The following is a 20,602-nucleotide window of genomic DNA, read 5'->3' as shown; positions in this document are numbered from 1 at the left end:
GTGGTGAGACAGTAGAACATTCTCAACACTACACCTATAAGCCCAGTTGAGTAAAATCTGAGATGGCTCATCTCAGTGCACCCTCATCCTCTAGATAATGTCCTACTGTCCTCGTTTCACTTTTTCAGTTTTCATTGCCTCAATAGTGAACCAAGATAATCATTTGGGGAGATGTTAGTTTGTGATACATGGAAGTGGGTTCTAAGTAATCACCTCCAGAACTGTTCAGATGTTTCAGTAAACTGAACATGCCTACAGAGTTTACTTAGGAATAACTCTTATAATACGAACAGAATTTGTGCGCTAAGTTCAACAAAATACTGATGAAAGAAATCAAAAGACCCAAGTGAGAAATTCAGACACTTGAAACACAGCCCCTTTGCTCTAACCCCAAAAGAAATCGGTGTAACTAATAAGATGTACACAACATTTAAAGCTGCAAAATAACGCTGATGAAAGAAATTGAGAGGTGCCGTGTTCATGGATTGCAATGCCACAACAATTTTGAAAAACTCGAAGGTATTATTAATCTGCTTTGAAGACTAAGCTACAGCGAAGTTGTAAACTGTTCTTTTACTACAGTACATTGTGTATGAAAAACGTAGGTGGACGTGACCTCAACCTTTCCATCTAAAGAGCAGAGAAGAGATTGCAGAGATTGGTGCCACTGACAGACTTGAAAGATGAAACATTGGTTCTTACCTTCATTCAACACACGCATGTTTGGTTTGTGCAGAAAACAAATGGATTATAGAGAATGATAGTGGATTTTCACAAATTTACCCAGGTGATGACTTCCACTGCAACTGCTGTTCCAGGTATGTGTGTCTTCGCTGGGAAAAAATCCTCTGTCACATCTACTGATGTATTGATGCTTCCCCCCACCAACCTCATAGTAATGACAAATCATTTGCTATTAGCTATCGGGACCAACAATACATCATTTTATATCAAGGCTTTATTACTCTTCTAGCTGGTGCGGAGAGACTTTGATCACCTCTGAATTCTGCAGGATGTCCTGCTGGCCCACAATATTCTAGACATGGTGAGCAGAATATAGCATCTACCAGGATACTTCAGTAAAACTCAAGCATGCTAGAGGATAGAAAATTGATTTCACAAAAAATCACGGACCTGCCTCTGAAATTCTAGGGATCTGAAGGACCAGAGCATGTTGTAATACCCCTTTCTAGGTGAAGGACAAATTGCTAAATCTGGCCACCTATCATTAAGAAAAAGACAATGCCTAGTGAGCCTGTTTGGAATTTGAAGGCAATATATACTTTGGATATGTCACTTTAACTCATTTGCTGAGAAATCAGAATTGTTGCCATTTAGAAGGGTGGCCCAGAACAAGAGAAGCTTCTGCAACAGGTCCAAGCTCAGTACAGGTTGCTTTGTCACTTAGGCTTATGATCTAGCAGATCCAATGATGAAGTTACCTGTGGCAGGTAGAGATACTTGTATAGAACCTCTAGCAGGCTTCTTTTGGTAAATGACAACAGAGTCCTTCAGGATTTTGAAGAAAAGCTATGCCATACCCTGAAGAAAAAGTATTTCACCTTTTGAGAAAGTTTCTAGCTTGGTATTGGGCTTAGGAAGGACTGAATGCTTGACCACCAAGCGTTACCAAATTACTTGAATTGCCCACCATTAATTGGATATTGCCTGACTCGAGTCATAAGGCAGCTTTGGGTTCTGCTAGTCCAGTGGTCTTAATTGCCTGGAAAGGAATGCCTCTTCCAGAGAACTCAGCAGGCTAAGTTCCATTGGACTGGAAATGGAGATTGCCACATTGGGCTTATGGTGATGAACAAGTGGACTGATTATTGGTGTTGATCCAGATTTGAAAGGGGGAATTAGGTTGTGATCACACAAAGAGGGTAAGGGAGAGTATGTCTGGAATGCAGCAGATCTCATGGGGCTGCTCTTAATTTTACAATAAAATGTGATAAAAGCTAGTGGAAAACTACAACTTAGTGCGGACTGGACTAGTAAGAACCCAGACCCTTCAGGAATGAAGGTTTGGGTCCTTCCACCAAGCAAGGAATCAGGACTATCCAAGGCACTTGTATAGGGCCAAAAATGGGTGGTGGGAGAAGGAAGAAGTTAGAGATACCATTTATGACCACATGGCAAGTTGTAGAAATGAGTATAATAGTATTGAACGTTCTTATAAACCTATTAGGTATGTATCAACTGATTTCGTTTTCTCTCTTCTTGTTGACAATCTTAAAAAGTATTAATAGAGATCAGAGGGGTCTTGACCTACTTAAGAAAAGGCTTGAATATCACTTGAAGATAATGCAAACTGAGAATTTTGTATTCTCTTTGGGGGAGAGGGTTACCATGTTCTGAATCTTTTTTTTTTTTTCTCCTTCAAGTAGGCTCTGTGTCCAATGTGGGGCTTGAGCCCATGACTTCAATATTGAGAGTTGAATGCTTTACTGACTTAGCCAACCAGATGCCCCTGGTTTTGATTTTTTGATGAACCATGGAGTATGTTAATCAGAAGCGTGACTTTGCTGTTTATTTGGAGTTAAATATGGTTAAAAGAGGTGTGACCAAATGTCAGGTTAACATAGGATGGAACTTTATAGTTTTGTAATCTGTCTACATAGCTAATATAGACCTACGTTTCCCAGAATTCCCTTCCCTGTTTGGGCAGGAGTCAGCGTTGGCCCAAAGAAAATTTGCACAGGATTTGGGAGGTGGGACTAAAACAACTTGCGTTAACCATCTGAAGGTCATCGTGGTCAGAGGTGACAGTTGCCAGAAACTTCTAGTATCCTCTTGCTGTTTTTCCTTGTTGTGCATCCTTGTTCTTGCTCCATGCCCAGCTCTTTTTCCTTATTGTTGTTCTGAACAACAACAACCCTAGACCTATTGCCAGACCACTTGGCTATGAATTCACAGAGTGTAGTTGTGAAGAGAAAACAGCCTTCAGTTATCTACTCTGGTCCATTCTATGATCATATTCTAGCAGCTGATGTGCCTCACTCCCAGATTTCCCTGAAAGCACTAACTTGTTCACCCAGGGTTATGTTTAAGAGGGCTGATTAGTGATTCTTCCCCTGGTTTTCCAACACCCTCATTTGGACCATTACTTCCCCAGTCTCTCTCCAATATGTAAAGCAGTGACTCTCAAATTTTCGACATGCATCTGAATCTCCTAGAGGGCTTATTAACACCAGTTTGCTGAGTCTCACCTTCAGAGCTTCTGATTCAGTAGGTCTGTGTTGGGCCTAGATATTTACATTTATAACTCTCAGGTAATACTGATAATTGATGTTGGTTTAGACCACACTTTGAGAACCACTGAAGTAAAATCGAAATTCTATAATAAAATCTTCGTAATATCCATTGTAGTTCTCCTTTCTTGATATAATTCTGACCAGTACAGAGTCCTAGAGGACATAGAAGAAATTTGAAACTATAAATGTACAATTAGGAACATACCAATGGAGGATGAGGAGGAGGACTACTGCCTTCCACTTCCTGCCAAAATGGAGTAACGGTAACCAGATCTACTTTCTTTCCTGAAACAACCAAGGATGGACAATATATGAAGCAGTAGTTTTCAAGACACTGGACATCCGCCAATGAAAGGCAGTGAAACCCGAAGATGAGAAAGAAAAGATGAGCCCTATTGTTATGATCACCAAGCTTACTGCCCTGAAAGAGTTTCCCAGACATGATGCATGAGAGGAAACCCGAGTGAAGCCCAACAAACTGAACTGAGGGAAGAGCTGATTCTGAAAAGATGAAGCAGATGGAGTTTGCAGGACAGAATACCAGAGAGGAAGAGTACTGCACAGAAAAAGAACTCCAGAAATGTGCAGAGGGGCCCCTTGAGTATCTGGCTGAATACAGCTCAAGCATGTGCAGAAACTACTTGAGGCAGAATAAAGAACCACTCAAAAGAATTAGGGGGAAGAATGCCCATTACTCACATGGGACTGGAATAGTGGCCTCTTCCCACCAGGCAGACTGGAAAACTTAATGATTCACAGGGCATGGGATAGGGTACTCAGAAAAGTCCTGCCTCGGTAGTGGAAAATAGAATGAGCACAGATGGTCTCATTTAGCAAATCTTAAAAAGCAATACCTGAAAGAATCAAACACTTTCCAAATAATTTATCCAAGAACAAAGTTCAAGAATATAAGAGTATAAAAACTGCAGCACCCAACAAGGTAAAATTCATAATATCTGACCGCTGGTTTTTTAAAAAGCATGCAAAAAAGCAGGAAAGTATGACTCATAATAAGAATAATCCATCAGTCAAAACTGACCCCAATATTAGAATTACCAGACAAGGACATTAAAAAAAATTATAACTGTTTCAGAGAGTCCAAAAGTTAGGTGATAGATGTTAAAACAACCCTCAAACTTCTAGAGATGAAATCTACACAATGTCTGAGATGAAAAATATACCAGAGCGGTAATCCGAACGCGGAGGAAAGCCTTGGGGGGTTCCGGGGCAACTAGCAACTAAAATGAAGGTGAAGATGCTGAGCCGGAACCGGACAACTACGTCCGCGAAACCAAACTGGACTTACAAAGAGTTCCAAGAAACTATGATCCTACTTTACATCCTTTTGAGATCCCACGAGAATATGTAAGAGCTTTAAATGCTACCAAACTGGAACGGGTATTTGCAAAACCATTCCTTGCTTCTCTGGATGGTCACCGAGATGGAGTCAATTGCTTGGCAAAGCATCTAAAGAGCCTGGCTACTGTCCTTTCTGGGGCATGTGATGGAGAGATTAGAATTTGGAACTTGACTAAACGGAAATGTATCCATACAATACAAGCCCATGAAGGTTTTGTACGAGGAATATGTACTCGCTTTTGTGGGACTTCTTTTTTTACTGTTGGCGATGACAAAACTGTGAAACAATGGAAAACGGATGGACCGGGCTACGGAGAAGAGGAGGAACCATTACATACAATATTAGGAAAGACAGTGTATACTGGAATTGATCATCACTGGAAAGAAGCTGTTTTTGCCACATGTGGACAGCAAGTAGACATTTGGGATGAACAAAGAACAAGTCCTATCTGTTCAATGACCTGGGGATTCGACAGTATAAGTAGCGTTAAATTTAACCCAATTGAGACATTTCTCTTTGGGAAGTTGTGCTTCTGACAGGAATATAGTACTAGATGATATGAGGCAAGCTACTCTTCTGAAAAAGGTCATCTTAGATATGAGAACAAATACAATTTGTTGGAACCCTTTGGAAGCTTTCATTTTTACTGCAGCAAATGAAGATTACAACATATGTTTGATATGCGTGCGCTGGACACTCCTGTAATGGTACATATGGATCACGTGTCTGCGGTGCTTGATGAGGATTATTCTCCCACAGGGAAAGAGTTTGTGTCTTCTAGTTTTGATAAATCTATTCGTATCTTTCCTGTGGACAAAAGTAGAAGCAGGGAAGTCCATCACACAAAGAGAATGCAACATGTTGTCTGTGTAAAATGGACTTCTGACAGCAAATATATTATGTGTGGATCTGATGAAATGTCATCTGTGGAAAGCTAATGCTTCTGAAAAATTGGGTGTGCTTACATCATGAGAAAAAGCAGCCAAAGATTATAACCAGAAGTTAAAGGAGAAATTTCAACATCATCCTTATATAAAACGCATTGCTCGTCACCGACATCTACCAAAATCTATCTATAGTCAGATCCAGGAACAGCGGATCATGAAGGAAGCTCGCCGACGAAAAGAGGTGAATCGTCTCAAACATAGCAAGCCTGGATCTGTGGCAATTGTGTCAAAGAAGAAGAAACACGTAGTGGCAAGTTGTGAAATAATACTTGGTATTCCTATCAATCCTGATGTATAATTATTTGTTATATTTTGATGTGCAGACTGTGCAAATAAAGTACTGGCTCTAGAATAATGACAAACAGCTCAGTTACATGTGTAGTACACTACCCTGAGAAACTGTCCTGAAAGATGGCCTGGTTGATAAGACTATCCAACATTTTATCCTTGATCTGCTTGCTTATTTCATTGAAGAATACAGTATTGCCAACTAACATGTTTATTACTGCTAGAAATTGCAGATTACTTTGATCTATTATTGTAGGTATACTGTACATATGAATTTGCATTTATGACCAAACATCTCTTTTGTTACCTTTAGTATTACTTTGAGTAATTATTGCAATGATTCTTCCGGTGATTACATATAATGTGTGGAAGAATTATGTCAGAACTTTTTTAAATTCATTTAATTTTCTGTGCTTTATTTGTATTTGGCTCTTTGAGACTTTAAAGATAGGTTGCATTTATATAACTTTTACAAATAATCATTATAATTTATGGTCAAGTTAAGATAATAAAACATCCTTTTCTCAGCGTTGTAAAAAAATATATATATATATATATGCCAGAGCAGATTGACAGCAGATTAGACACTGCAGAAAAAAAGATGAGTAATCCTGAAGACATAGCAGTAGAAACTATCCAAAATGAAAAATTTTTTTTGTTTAATGAACAGTATCAGTGAGTTACGGAACAATTTCAATTGTGGCCTAATATCTGTGTAATACGTGTCCTCAAAGAAGGGGAAAAAGAAGGGATTGAAAATTTTTTTGAAGAAATAATGGCCCGAATTTTAAAAATTTGATTAAAACTATAAACCCACAGATCCAAGAATCTCAATAAAACCTAAGCACAAGAAATACGAAAATAATAAGATATAATCAAAATTGCTCAAAACTAATGATAAAGGAAAATCTTACAAGCAGCCAAAAAACACACACTGACATATATAGAGGAGCAAAGATAAAAATGAAAGTAGATTTCTTATAAAAAATTCAAGAGAGAAGTCAGTAGAGCAACATCATTACTGAAAGAAAAAACCATTAACCTTAGATTCTTTTAAGATTTAATTTATTTATTTGACAAAGAGAGATCACAAGTAGACAGAGACAGGCAGAGAGGGCAGGGGAAGCAGGCTCTCTGCCGAGCAAAGAACGGATACGGGACTTGATCCCAGGCCCCTGAGATCATGACCTGAGCTGAAGGCAAAGGCTTAACCCACTGAGCCACCCAGGAGCCCCCACATAAAGGCTTTTAAATGGCCAGTTGCGATAGCTAATTATCTCGCAAGCAGGTAGGAGTCTCTTCAGGCTTCACCTGTCATTGCCTCTAGGCCCATGATGGCCGACGACCATCAGACCCCAGCATAACTCAATGACAAGGCCTGGTTATAGACCAGAGTTACACGATCTGCTAATCTGTATCAATAAGAACCTGGGGGGATACACGTGAGAAGGACTTCTCAGTCTATCAGAGTAAAGGGGCCGGAATATAAGACCCGATCCAGCCAGTTCGTTGATACGGGTGCGGATCCCTAGAGGTTTGGCTGGAGCAGCCCGGAGGAGCATTTGCAATTTGCTAAATTGGCTGATGAAAGCCTGGACTTGTGAGTGGCCACAGCAGTGGCTCTTAAGGGCTTCGAAGTGGAGTTCCTGGACTAGCAGTACCAGCAGCACCTCAGAAGTTGTTAGAAACGCAGTTCACCGACCCCAACCCAGACCTCCCAAATCTGAAGCCCTTGAGGTGATTGCGATAGACACTGAGACGCGGGCCTGCAGTCAGTGAGGTGAAAACGCCAGGTCTTCCCCAGCATAAGTTCCTCAGGAAAGAATTCCTAAGGCTCCAGGTAACGAGGACGTTGAAATGGATCTGTTACATGCGACCTACTCAGCGTCCCCTGCCTGTACTCTCTGGGAGAACTGAAAGACTCGCCCCTTATTACAGTTTCAGTCGGTGACCAGCTCCCTGAAGAAATCCATCATAGCCACTGGAGCTGACAGCGAGATCCTAATTTCAGTGGATAATGGAGACTTTGAGTGGCAAAGGCCACGTGCTTAACCAGCAGAGACAGGTTAGTTACCACAGCAAGCCACGGAACCTCCGTGGTGGGATAGAGCCTCGGTCTGACAGAACTGGAGGAGGGCTCAGTTCCAGCTCAAGATGGCGACACGGGAAGGCCCTGAACGCACCTTCTCCACAGATACACGGAATCTACACTTGCTTAGAAAGCAAGTCCGCCTGAAGAAGACCTGAGGGGTGACTGAACGGCTTCGGCACAACAAAAGGTAGAGCGACCATACAGAGAAGGGCAAGAGAGCAGAAGGCAAGCTAGTGTACCCTAGCCCCGAGCTGTGAACTGCGGTGGGGAGGGATAGGGCTGAAGGACCTGCTGTGGGGCATAAGAAAAACCTGCGGTTTAGAAGGACAACTAGATGGGGTGCCTGGGCAGCTCAGTCAGTTTAGTGTCTGTCTTGGGCTCAGTCATAATCCCAGGGTTTTGGGATGGAGCCTCGCATCGAGCTCCCTGCTCAGCGGGAAGCCTGCTGCTCCCCCTGGTTGTGCTCACTCTGCCAAATAAATAAAATCATCAAAAAAAAAAAAAAAAAAAGAATAAAAGGGCAACTGGGATATAAAAGAACTCGCCCTAGAACCCATTCGAGAGATGGGGGAGCTGCTAGAACTTCCTCTTCGTTGGAGGAGCTAGGCGAGTGCCACTGTCTACCTTGATCGCAGAGGTGGAAGCAGGGTCTGGATGCCAATCAGTATACCAGGATACCCCTAATCAGCGATCACTGTAGCTCCAGCCACCTCCCCAAGGTGACACAGGTGCAAAACATCCCAGAACACTCCAGGCTCACACCTCTTCAGCTCCAGATGGCTTGCCATGGCACCCCCAGAGCAGAGCACCCCAGGACTCCCAGCCTATACCCACCTTGGCTCCAGCTGCCCTGCCAGGGCACCCCTGCATGGAGAGCCCTGGGGTCCCCCAGCTTCCACCCACTTTAGCTTTGGCTGTCCCACCAGGGTGTCCTCTGTGTGGAGAGCCCCAGCACTGCCCCAGCCTGCACCCACTTCAGCTCCTTCTTTAACCCACTTTAACCCACTGAGGCTTTAACCCACTGAGCCACCCAGGTGCCCCAAGATTAAAGTTCTTACTTCAAGTTTAGAAATATCTGGGGGCACCTGGGTGGCTCAGTGGGTTAAGCCTCTGCCTTCGGCTCAGGTCATGATCTCAGGGTCCTGGGATAGAGCCCCACATCGGGCTCTCTGCTCGGCGTGAAGCCTGCTTCCTCCTCTCTCTCTGCCTGCCTCTCTGCCTGCTTGTGATCTCTCTCTGTCAAATAAATAAATAAAATCTTTAAAAAAAAAGTATCTGTACCCACCTAATTCATACACGCAAAGTCAAATGAGGAGTCGAGCCAAATTTGGAAGAATATGCTCTAAAGAAACAAGGTGAAACTTCAGAAAAAGAAGTAAATGAAGTAGCTATAGGCAAATCTACCTGATAAAGGGTTTAGAGGACCCGTCATAAAGATGTCAGCAGACTAGAGAAAAGAGCAGATGACTCAGTGAGAACTTCAACAACAAGACAGAAAATGTGAAAAAGAACCGACCAGAGCTGAAGAACACAATAAATGCAAAATACACAAGAGGGAATCAACAGATGTGAGGGCGCAAAAGAACAGATGGGTGATCTGGAAGACAGGGTCAGGGAAAGCACCCAAGCTGAACAGCAAAAAAGAAAAAAAGAATTTTTTAAAATGAGGGTAGGTTAAGGGATGTCTTAGACGGCATCAAGTAAACATTCACTTTGTAGGGGTCCCGGAAGGAAGAGAGAGAGGAAGAAAGGGGCAGAAAACTTGTTTGAAGAAAAATAGCTGAAAACTTCTCTAACCTGGGGAAGGATACAGATATCCAGGTCCACAAGTATGGAGAGTCCCAAACAAGGTGAAGCCAAGGACGGCCACACCAGGACGCATGAAATTAAATTGCCGAAGATTCAAGATAAACCAACACGATGGTTCCTCACCTAGAACTAGGAAATTAAAAGCTCTGAGAGTGGGCATGAAAATCTGCCTCAAGCAACAAGTTCTCTGGGTGACTTCATGCTTACTGAAGTTTTTAAAGAGCTACTTGATATACAGAAGGGCAGATTTAAAATTCTTTAAGGTTGTTTGATGCATGTACCAATTTGTAACAAAGGATGTGTGGGTGGGAGTGGGGAGCAGTGGGTGGGGCAGGAAGAGGGTTGAGGTTTGACAGACCCCATAGTCTGGGGAGTGGTTATGAAAATGACAATTTTCTTAAGGGTGGAAGAGTGTGGCAATCAGATGGGGCGACAGAGAGCCCGTGTGAGATCAAGCGTGGTGACGTGTGTGGTGCTCGATGATGGTTTCACTGGGTAAGTCCCTCTGTGAAAGAGACCCTGTAATGGTGGTAGTTTTCAAAAACTATTATGAGCAATAAATGAGAGAGACCGAAACATAGCATGTAAAACTTATATTTAAATTTGATTGATTCCTAAAAGATAAGAATTGTTATTTTTAGGATTGTGTTATCTTTTTAAAGCTCAAGTATCTCATGACTCGTTATTTTGGATGATTTTTATCACCACCAATCACTCGCAAACCAACATATAGCTTTAACTTCAGCCTGAAAACACCAGGTTAAACAATTTGAGTAAACTAGCAGCTTGTCTTATAACTAAATAAATAGAGGCGCCTGGGTGGCTCAGTCTGTTAAGCGTCTGCCTTTGGCTTGGGTCATGATCTTGGGGTCCTGGGATTGAGTCCCACATCGGGCTCCTTGCTTAGTGGGAGCCTGCCACTCCCCCTGCTTGTGCCCTCTCTCTCTCTCTCTCTGACAAATAAGTACAATAAAATCTTCTTTAAAAAGTAAAACTAAATAAATCAAAATACAGGGGCGCCTGGGTGGCTCAGTGGGTTAGGCCGCTGCTTTCGGCTCAGGTCATGATCTCAGGGTCCTGGGATCGAGTCCCGCATCGGGCTCTCTGCTCGGCAGGGAGCCTGCTTCCCTCTCTCTCTCTCTCTGCCTGCCTCTCCGTCTACTTGTGATCTCTCTCTGTCAAATAAATAAATAAAAATCTTTTAAAAAAATCAAAATACAATAAAATAGAACTGGAGGATATAAAATAGAACTGGAGGAGATACTTGAGCTTTAAAAAGATAACACAATCCTAAAAATAACAATTCTTATCTTTTAGGAATCAATCAAATTTAAATATAAGCTTTACATGCTATGTTTCGGTCTCTCTCATTTATTGCTCATAATAGTTTTTGAAAACTACCACCATTACAGGGTCTCTTTCACAGAGGGACTTACCCAGTGAAACCATCATCGAAACCATCATCATCGGAGAATCTCATGTGCCCTCAGAAAGACAAAACTTAGGGACTAAAGGATTGATTTTCTATAAATGTCTGATTTGGGGGGGAGGTGTGGCTTGAACCCATGACCCTGAGATGAAGACTTGAGCTGAGATCAAGAGCTGGCCGCCTAACTGACTGAACCATCCAGGCGCCCCAGTAAATGTCTGATTTGAAGAAAATAGATAGTCTTGGAATTTTCTTGGATGATGGCAGGTTGATTAGAGGTTGAAACCACCTCGGGAAGTTTTGCCAGAGGCATGAACAGGAGTTGACCCAGGTGGGGTTGGTCTCACAAAGTGGGCTGAATTGAGGTTTGGTTGTGTGACTGCCTGACCGATGCTGTCTGCTTAGGAAAATTTTCAAGGCTGGTCTCCGTTGCTTTTTTTTTTTTTTTCAAAGATTTTATTTATTTATTTGACAGAGAGAGATCACAAGCAGGCAGAGAGGCAGGCAGAGAGGAGGAAGCAGGCTCCCTGCTGAGCAGAGAGCCTGATGCGGGACTCGATCCCAGGACTCCGAGATCATGACCTGAGCCGAAGGCAGCGGCTTAACCCACTGAGCCACCCAGGCGCCCCTCTCCGTTGCTTTTTTATTTGAACTGACTCACACTGAGCTCACCCCTCTTTACATTCCCTGCCCATAAATAAAACCTACCCCAAACCCTCAACAGACTCATCAGTAGCTTGCTACTGTTTGCTTGTCCTGAATTCTTCTGCTCGTCCAGAATAAACTTGTTTTTTCAGTGTACCTCTATTTACCTCTTTACTGAGGTCAACAATGGCCATGGAGTGTTTTGAAACATACAGATCAGTGGCAGTGGTTAGATGACTATAGGTTCTCTACTAAGACACCTGTAGCCTCAGGGTATTCCTTGTGACCAGGTAATGGAGGAGACCTGGGATTGGCCCGAGCTGTTTGTTTAGCTAAAATATTTGCAGGGTACCCCTTCTTGGTCGTGGCGTGAAAAATAATGATTAATAGTGTTGCTTTAAAACCATGGCTCTCATGACTTCCAGGGAGGTTTCTACTGGTGGCTAGTATTGTTTATTGATTACAGTGAGATTCATTTTTTTCACCTGGTCTCATTGAGACCCCTGGGATACTCTGGCTTGATGGGGTGGTGGAATTTTCCACTGAGAGACAACATTCTGCAAGACTGGGGTGCTGTCCTATAAGACACAGTATGTGCCTTAAACCAGTGGCCAATATAGGGTGCCATACGTGGGTCCAAGAACTATGTGATGGAGGTAAGAATGGTCTCTTTCACTACTATTCCTAATAACCCTCTAGAAAAATGTTTGCCTCCTATCTCTCCACTGCCTTGAGATTGCTGAGTTGGAGCTTCTGGTGCCCTAAGAAGAAAAGTTACCAGGAAACATGGTCATGATTCTGATGAATCAGAATCTGAAATGGTCCTAGCTCATTTGGGGCTCTGCATGCCACTGATCCAACAGGCAAAGAGAGGGGTTCACAGTCCTGGGTGGAGGGACTGATCCTGGCCACAAGGGTGAAACAGGGTTGCTGCTACTGAATGGGGGCATCGAGGACACTGTCTGAAATGAGGGGCACGACTGGAGCAATCCTGCATCTGATAGTCCTAGTAATGGAAAACTGGGGTAACCCTAAAGACAAGGCAACCAAGGACTCAGATCCTGCAAGAATGAATGTTCGAGTCACCCCACTCAGTAACAAACCCTGTCCCAAAAAGTGCTGGCGGAAGTGAAAGAGACCAGAGAATGGGAACTATAAGAAGACATTTAGGATTACCTTGGCCTTGGGGCCAGCCGTAGGTGGAGACTATCACGGCCATATTTCTTTTTTTTTTTTTAAAGATTTTATTTATTTATTTATTTGACAGAGAGAGATCACAAGTAGGCAGAGAGACAGGCAGACAGAGGGAGAGGGGTGGGAAGCAGGCCCCCTGCTGAGCAGACAGCCCAATGCAGGGCTTAATCCCAGGACCCTGACATCATGACCTGAGCCAAAGGCAGAGGCTTAACCCACTGAGCCATCCAGGTACCCCACGGCCATATTTCTTTGTCTCCCTTTCACCTTTTACTTTAAGGAACACCAGTAATTTCAGCTGGGAGTGTGACCAGCTAACATTACCCCATGAGGACGTGATAGCTGGTGGGACATTGCAGGTCCCCTGTGTTGGAGAGATAAGATTTTTACCTGGAAAAAAGTCTTCGGTGGATGCTGAGGGTCCAAAGGGGTAGACTGCCACTGAGCTTTTCTTTGCCCTTTAGATCCACCGTGACCCCTGTCACCTTCTCCACTCCGCCCTCTGCCCCAGGAGGCCGACTGTGGGCCACATCCAATGTCTTCTGTGTCCTAGGAGAGCCCCACAGGAGATAGGAGAGAGAGAGGAGAGGTTCTCCCCATGCACAGGCTGTGTCCCTCAACCAAGGTCACGTCTTCTCTCAGTGACCTTGTGGTGCCATTCTCTCCCTGTGGAGGCCAGTGGCCATCTCCTCCCTCATCCCTTCCAGCCTCACGGTGGCAGTGCTCGGCTGCTACTGAACTTGGGTGGCTGCCCTATCCGTGTGGTTCCCTGACACCCACATCATTTTTGTAAATAAACCCTTCTCATTATCCTATTTTGAACATGCTGTCTGTTTCCTGTTGGGAGACTGACTGATGCAGTGGGTTTGATGCCAAAATTACTCTGCTAACATTTTCATATTTAAACTTCAGTTTGTGGTGTCCTGGCATTTCCCCCTGCCCACGTATATGGGAGCTGTTTGAGGCCCCTAGGAGGGTCTGTCCCATGCCAGGCGAAAGGGTGAACTAAGACAATGCAGTCCCCAGCACAGTGCCTGTGCAGATGGTCTCAGTAAATGCTAGAAGGATCTCCTGACTCCCACTCTCTCACTGTCCCAAGCCATCCTCCGTGTACCAGGCTCCGCACTGCAGATGAAGCTGGGTGTGTGTGTGTGTGTGTGTGTGTGTGTTGACATCTTTTATGAAAGATGCATGTTAGCAATTTGGGTAGGAAGGGTTAAACTAGAGAAATTTGCCCCAAAATGACTATTTTACCAAATAACTATTTTATTGCTCAATTCTTAAATTTTCATACACTTGCAAAAGGCAAGAAAGGAAAATACATAATTTAATACATTTGGAAACAAACAAAAGTGGGCTCCTAGGCAGGGGAGGCCCAGTCCCAGCAGGGGAACAGGGGCAGCTGTCCCATGAAGTTAGTTACACTTCAGTCCCAGGACCCCTCCTGCACACAGGGCCCCTCGACAGTCCCATACCTAACTGTGCATTCATAATTTGCTTCTTTTTTTTTTTTTTTTAAAGATTTTATTTATTTATTTATTTTGTCATAGAGAGAAGCGAGAGTGAGCACAGGCAGACAGAGTGGCAGGCAGAGGCAGAGGGAGAAGCAGGCTCCCTGCCAAGCAAGGAGCCCGATGTGGGACTCGATCCCAGGATGCTGGGATCATGACCTGAGCCAAAGGCAGCTGCTTAACCAACTGAGCCACCCAGGCGTCCCCATAATTTGCTTCTTAAAGACAGACCCCCCACCCACACACAGAAATTGTTTAATCTTCAGGCCCCACAAAAGCTGTGGATCCACCCTGCAGGGAAGTAACTACATTTGGTGTCCTCTCCGGGACACAGTGAAATTTTTGCATTGGTGGCCTCCTTGTCTGCCAGCTCATACCACGAGAAGTCACGTGTGTTCTGGAGGAATCCAAACAAACTAGGGGCTTCTGGCAGCTGTGTGCTGTGCTGTACGACAGGCAAGGCCCACAGCCAGCACACTAGTGCCCGCAGCCTCTCCGCTTCCCCCACGATCCAGAACGTGTGGGATTATGGACGCAGACTCACGTCCAGGTGCAGCACAAGGGGCCCCAGGCACACACCTCCCAGAGCACCTGCAGTGACCTGACCTCCCAGTGAGACCTCCCCATTGCCCACAACCTCTGACACTGCTGCTTTACTTTATGGCCGGAGAGCTGTCCTCGGCCACACAATGCCAGGGCCAAAGGCCTCCGCTCTTTGTTATTCAAAAGAGTATCATCTAATTTATATCAAAAGCTTAACATCTGTGAACCCTTTGACCTTGTGATTCCATGCCTAGGAATCTTAGCCATAAGAAAGCATGAAATCTTGCCGTTTGTGACAACCTGGATGGACTTAGAGGGTATTACATTCAATGAAATAAGCCAGACACAAAACTACAAATATTGTGTAATTTCATTTATATAAAGAAGCACAGGGACACGTGGGTGGCTCAGTCGGTTAAGCATCTGACTCTTAGTTTTGGCTCAGGTCATGATCTCAAGGTCGTGAGATCGAGCCCAGCGTTGGGCTTCACAACGTGGAGTCTGCTTGAGATTCTCTTCCTCTCCCGCTGCCTTTCCCACCATTTGCATTCTCTTTCTCTCTAATAAATAAATAAATCATTAAAAAAAAAAAAGAAACATAAATTCCCAGAATCAGACTAGAGTGATGGTTGCAGGGCTATGGGGAGGAGGATTGGAGTTATTGATTAATGGGTACAGAGTTTCAGTTTTGGAAGATAAGAAAGTTCTGTGGATGGATGGTGGTGATGGTTGCATGGCACTCTGTTGATACCACTGAACTGTATGCGTAAAAATGGGGGAATGGTAAACTTTGTGTTATGTATCTTAACCACAATAAAAATAACATGCAAAGCAATACTACACACAGGTGTATCCAGCCAAAGCATAAAAACAGGCATGAAAATAGTGAACCACAACATCAGGAGGGCAGTTACACGGAGAGGGGGCAGGAATGCTGGTGGGCACGAGTAGACAAGATGCTGTAATGGCCCCTGGGTGTTTCCATTTGATAAATTATGAAGAAAATAGGACAAAGCTAGGTGGGAGACATATGTGTTTCTCATCATTAGTTTTTTAATGATTTTATATCTTTAAGATTTTATTTATTTGACAGACGGAGATCACAAGTAGGCAGAGAGACAGGCAGAGAGAGGGGAGGGGAAGCAAGCTCCCCGCGGAGCAGAGAGCCCGATGCGGGGCTCGATCCCAGGACCCTGAGATCATGACCTGAGCCGAAGGCAGCGGCTTAACCCACTGAGCCACCCAGGTGCCCCGATTTTATAACATTTTTAAAAAGATTTATTTTATTTTTGAGAGGTGGGGGGAGGAGCAGAGGGAGAGGGAGAGACAATCTTCAAGCAGACTCCCCGCCGAGCGCAGAACCCTACCTGGAGCTCGATCCCACCACCCTAAGATCACGACCTGAGCTGAAACCAAGCGTTGGACACTCATCAAACAAAGCCACCCAGGGGCCCTAATATACTCTAAATTTTTTTTTAAACATTTCATTAAAAAAAAAAAAAGATTTCATTTATTTGACAGAGAGAGAGAGAGAGCACAAGTACGGGGAGCAGCAGGCAGAGGGAGAAGCAGGCTCCCAGCTGAGCAAGGAGCCCAATACCAGATTCGATCCCAGGACCCTGGGATCACGACCTGAGCTGAAGGCAGACCTAACCAACTGAACCACCCCGGCACCCTTACTCTAAAATTTTTAATATGCTTTGAGGTTTTCGTCATCTGAAGGAACAAGGTAGCATGAACACCTGCTAATTAGGATCGCACCGAAGCCCTGCCTGCCCTATGATCATCAACGGCTTCTTTGGAGACAGGACCCTAAGGATAAGCACCCACATTCCTCACGTCACCTGAGCTGCCTCCTTTATTTGGCGAGTCTGGAGCAGAGCCTGGGAGTTCAAGGCCCACCCTCCACAGGCTGACCAAACCACATCCTTCTTGCACGAATCCCCGGCAGTGGGAGGACAGAGAAACCACCTGAGGAACCCAAGCTACCCGCCAGCCTTGTGTGTGAGCTCGGGGTGCCAGAGGCTGCCTCTCGTGGGGAAACGGGGAAGTGTTCCTGCAGACTATGTGCTACGTAGACTATGATGAACCCCCATGTTTCTGACAAGGGTCTCCCCGGCTGTGCTGAGCCGAGGCCTCTGTGGCTGGGCTTGCTCTGAGCAGTCCCTCTTGTCCTTCCTCACTGCCATGCAGATGGCGGAGGCAAGAGGCTCACCCAGCCTCCTGCCCAAGTGCAGTCAGTCTTATTTTGTGACTGTGAGGCCTGCCTTGACGCTGATCTTGGCTTCTCTGATCCCCTGTTATCCTTGCAAGTAATGCTTGGGTGGCTGCCCGCTGTCCATCCTCTGGCCACAGATTCATGTCACACAGGGTTCAAGCACGAAGGGTGACTGGCTGACAGGCAGCTCCTCCAGCCGAAGCCTGGCCTTAAGAGCACCTCTTTGGAGCCCTCGGGCATGTTTGTGGGCTCTGCCCCATCGGGCCTGCATGGTGGAGTGAGGGACTGGCCCCTTGCCCAGCCTTGAGCTGCTGGGAGGGAGTGAACCAGACAGGCAGGACCCTGGGCAGGCTACCTGCATGCCTAAAACATCACCGCCAGTTCTTCCAACAGCCTCTCGAAGAGCTGCCGTCCCCACTCCACAAACGAAGGAACTGATGCTCACGGAGTTGGCACGAGTCACCTGGCCTCCTGGACCCCAGATGTGGCAGAACTAGGCTCGAAGGCAGCGCCAGTTGGCTGGACCCAGACGGCGGGCCGGGGGCCGGGTCTGGGGGTGGGGGCTCCCCTGCAGCACCAGGCTCCGGGCCAGGGCGCAGGTGCCCAAGGCCCTGGCTGGCAGGCTGCAGCCAGCAAAGCCGGGAGTGGGCGGTGTTGGAGGCGGCAGAGTCGAGCACAGCTGGAAAGGGCTGTCGCCTTACAGACCAGCCTGTTCTTCGCCTGCCCTTTTGTTTTCTTAACTCCTCACCACAATAGAAACTGCTTATCTGCAGGTGGGCCACTATTCTGAGAGCTCCGAAGCCTCTGTGGCTGGCCGTGCCCCGCCCCCCTCTGGCCCCAGACTGCCCTGCTGCTGCTACAGTCCCAGCCCCCGCTGCAGCTGCCACAGGCCCTTGCCCCTCCTGGAGCCAAATGGGCCACACCAGGCAGGCTGATGGACTCTGGTTTAAGCTTCCAAATGATTTTATTATGAACTAATGCAGAATGGAGGAAACTGAGTAAAATGCGTCCAGCAGCGCACAGATCATTGTAAAGCAAACAGCTGGTCATTGGGTCATGAAATGGAACCTCACCAGCACTGCAGAAGCTGGGTATTACTTTCCAGCTGGCAGGCACACCCCGTACTGGCCTCCCGGCTCTCAGAGACTCCAGGAGGAGCCTGCATGCAGGCTGATGAGAAGTCTGGGGTGTGGGGCTGTTTCCCGGGAGAAAAGGCTGGGAGGGAGGTAGTTGATGTGCGAGCTTGCCATCACCTGGTATGAATGGATCCATGGATCCAGGGAGGGAGGGAGACAGACAGACAGACACAGCTGGATGGATCGGTCTGCTCCTCACACCTGAGATTAGGCCAGGCAGGCAGAGCCCCACAACACGGCTGGGACATCAGAACCTGGTTGGATGTGTGATGGGAACAAAGGAATGTGTCCTGACCCGAAGGCCTCAGCGGAAGGACCTGGCTGAGACTTTCCAGCCAGAAGTGGCAAAACACTGAAAGCCAGTGGCTTAAACAACTAAGGGGTTTGTTTTCCTCATATAACGGGGTCCCCGGGGGCTGTCATAACTCAGGTACTGCGGACAACCCAGTCCGTCTCCAACTTTCCGTTCTGCCATCTGAAGCATGTGGTACTCAGCCTCAGGTACATTGCCTCATTGTTGCAAGGTGGCTTCCACCGTTCCTAGGACTCCGGCTGTGCTCAAGGCGGGTGGGCTGGAAGGGGAAGTACAAAGGGCAAAGCCCGCTGAGACTTTCCCCTTTCAAGAAGCCTCTTCCAGTGACCTCTCATTTGTAAGAACTGGGTCCTTGGCCACTCCTAACTGCAGGGGAGCCTGGGAAATCAACTTTTAAAAAGAGCTGGTCACACCACTACCCCAAGAATAGATACTGAGAAGGGAACTCGTAGTGTTCTTCCTCAAAGAAAAATTCTGGAGTCTGGGAAGTGAAAACCTACCCCAGACCGCTGCCCTGCCCCCTGATGACCAATGCCTCCCAAGTTCGGTGGGTCCAGTAAGAAGTCCCCAGGGCTCCTGTTCAGTGGGGCTGCGAGTCTGGGCCCAGAGCTGGATTACAAAGGACTAAGGAAAGGGTATGCCATCTCTCGGGACCCCTTCTCACACACAGCCTGCAGCCTCACTGCAAAATCAAAGCCGAATAAATGTTTTAGAGTGTTGTTTCCCACCAATGATGCACCTGTTTGTGAATGTGTTAAGAGAGGCTACATGGTAAGACTTGAGGGAGGCATCTGATACGGTCAAGGCGCAGACCCCCGAGATCAGCCAGAAGCTGCATCCTCGTGGGCAGAGGCCCATCCAGATGCAGAAGAGAACGACCAAAGTGTTCCGTCTATCCACCATCCATAGCTATTCTATAGCTTTTTTCTAAGTATGACAGTATTATTTTTTACTTTTTGACTTTGTAAAATTTATTATTATTATTTTGATTTCTAAGAGTTCCCTCTATAGAGGGCTTCACCACGTCCAGAATACCTCAGGATAAAGGGGCACTGATGGTCCAGAGTCAACAACGCAGGCTGAGGTCTGACTGGTGGGAAGGGCCCCGAACACTTTGGGGAGAACAGGGGAACCCCTATGATGGGGTCAGGCGTCCTCCTCACTACCCCTCACTCCCACAAGGAAGCACTCCCAGTCAGAACTTGGGACATTGAGACATTTAAAAATTGGCATATTTTGCATCAAAATATGGGTTTCCACTTTTGGAAAAATCAGATCTAGCAAATAAGAAGCCCGCATTGCCTTAAGTCAACCATCTTCTGCAGTGGAGACTTTCTTCACTGAGGAAAGCACAGCCAGCTCATCCTAGTCCCCCTCGCTCCCCAAGATGGTGCTCTCCTACTGTTGTTGCCTTATCCCCGTGTATTTCTGTATGTTTGTGTTACTAGGGTTTAAGTTTGCAACCCCTAATGGAGAACAGAGCCTCCAATTCCTACACCAGTGGCCTAGGATGATAGAGTGAGTTGCCAGGACACAGAGCCTGTAATGGCATAGTCGAGTCCACAGTCAGGATCTCTTGGGACCCAGGCCTGATTTAAAACATGTCTCATGTCATGCCAGTCAGAATGGCTAAAATTAACCAGTCAGGAAACAACAGATGTTGGCAAAGATGCGGAGAAAGGGGAATCCTCCTACCCTGTTGGTGGGAATGCAAGCTGGTGCAACCACTCTGGAAAACAGTAGGGAGTTTCCTCAAAAAGTTGTAAATAGAGCTACCCTACGACCCAGCAATGGCACTACTGGGTATTTACCCTAAAGATACAAACGTAGTGATCCGAAGGGGAAAGTGCACCCCAATGTTTA

General features: G+C 45.9%; 1 pseudogene; it reads left to right on the top strand.

The window, feature by feature from the left end:
• Positions 1 to 6: 6 nt before the first annotated feature.
• Positions 7 to 19,162, top strand: LOC125078330 (DDB1- and CUL4-associated factor 13-like; annotated as a pseudogene).
• The last annotated feature ends 1,440 nt before the right edge of the window (positions 19,163 to 20,602 follow it).

Source organism: Lutra lutra, chromosome 10 (genome assembly GCF_902655055.1).
Source record: "Lutra lutra chromosome 10, mLutLut1.2, whole genome shotgun sequence".
Lineage (NCBI taxonomy): Eukaryota > Metazoa > Chordata > Mammalia > Carnivora > Mustelidae > Lutra > Lutra lutra.
This window is presented reverse-complemented; position numbering and strand designations above follow the sequence as displayed.